A 1500-nucleotide genomic window follows, 5' to 3' on the forward strand; every position below is an offset into this window, starting at 1 on the left:
TAGTTAAGTGTGGGAAATTTTTCTGGCAGAAATGACTAGAGTTTCAAAGACTGGTGAAATCCAAGTAAATCCTGGATTTAGATGGTTTTCTCTGAGTTCTAGAATAGTAATGATAGCTACCACTGAGTTCATGTTATTGTATGTCAGACACGTAAAAAAGGGAAAAAAAATTGCTTTTAAAAATATTACCACGGCCACCAGCCCTACACCCGACTGTGTCATTCTGGGTTCGGCCAGAGGAACAAACCAGCAGCTGTGTATTAAGAGCTTTGTGACGGGGAACTGGCTTACAGTTGTGGGGCTGGGGAGGCCGTCTGAGACCCCGAACACAGGCCATCAGGAGCGGGAGCCTGAAGCTGCCACACACGTGGAATTTCCTCTTCTCCAGAGGCCTCAGTTCTGCTCGTCAACCTTTCGGATGATCGAGTCAAGCCCGCCAGATTAGCTGTAGGAAACCCCTTACAAAACCAGCTGGGCCCTGGCCGGTTTGGCTCCGAGGTTGGAGCGTTGGCCTGCGGACTAGAGAGTCCCAGGTTCGGTTCCCACTAGGGGCACGTACCAAAAAAAAAAAAAAAAAAAAAATCAGTTGGTAACGGTCCAGCCGGAGCGGCTCGGTTGGTTGAGCGCTGTCGGTGCCCCGAAGGGTTGCTGGTCTGATTCGCTGTCAAGGTACGTGGAGTGTGAATGGAGGGCGACCGACTGATGCTGTACGATGCCAGCCAATGAGCCTGCTCACCTGAAAGTGTTTCTGCAGAAATGTAGAGAAAGCCGGCAATAGTAATGCCATGTTATGAGCCTTAAAGACATTGAAGCCATTAAGGTCCCTGAAAAGGGCTATTAAAAAAAGAAAAAGAAAAAAAAAAATCAACTGATTATGGACTTTAATCACATCTACAAAATATCTTCACAGCAACGCCTATATTAGTGTTTGAATGACTAATTATTATTGCCAAGATAGCTAATCCTGACAACTGACCAGCATACCTACCTATACACCTGCCTACTGCCAACCACCCAGGGAAACAGAGGACATTTAACTTTTCAAATGATAAAAGAAAGTGTATTTAGAAAGTCAGAGGTAGAAGTGAGCCTAGAAGAAATGGGCGGAGGAAACACGTTCCAGAGGGACAAGGAGGGCCCTTGGGGCTTAGGGGAGAGGCCAGGAAAACGCACCCGGGGGCAAGGGGTGGAGAAAGGTGCTGGGTGCTCCACAGGGAGAGCTCAGCTGGGTCCTCATCCTAAGGGCTTTTAGGGTGGCGGTTTAGGGAAGGTCCCAGGGAGGATCTCAATAGAATTGTCTTCAGCTTTTGCAGGTGTGTCCTTTCAGCATCATGGTCTGTACTGATTGGTCGGTGCTGGGCTGAGGGTAGGGGGTCATCAGTCACTGCACCTGGTCCTGATGTCCACCATGCCATCGTGCCATCGCCCCTCCTGGCCTCGCTGCCTTTCTGGGCCTAGAGCTTGTCCCATAGCCTCTGGGCTCTGAACGTGACATGGTTT

General features: G+C 49.3%; 1 non-coding gene across 1 annotated transcript; it reads left to right on the forward strand.

Moving 5' to 3' along the window:
* Positions 1-712: 712 nt before the first annotated feature.
* Positions 713-842, forward strand: LOC118638060. Its single transcript, XR_004961026.1, has one exon. It is a non-coding gene; the product is annotated as a small nucleolar RNA SNORA33 (small nucleolar RNA).
* Positions 843-1500: the final 658 nt, after the last annotated feature.

This window comes from Molossus molossus, unplaced genomic scaffold (assembly GCF_014108415.1).
Source record: "Molossus molossus isolate mMolMol1 unplaced genomic scaffold, mMolMol1.p scaffold_m16_p_20, whole genome shotgun sequence".
NCBI classification, from domain to species: Eukaryota; Metazoa; Chordata; class Mammalia; order Chiroptera; family Molossidae; genus Molossus; species Molossus molossus.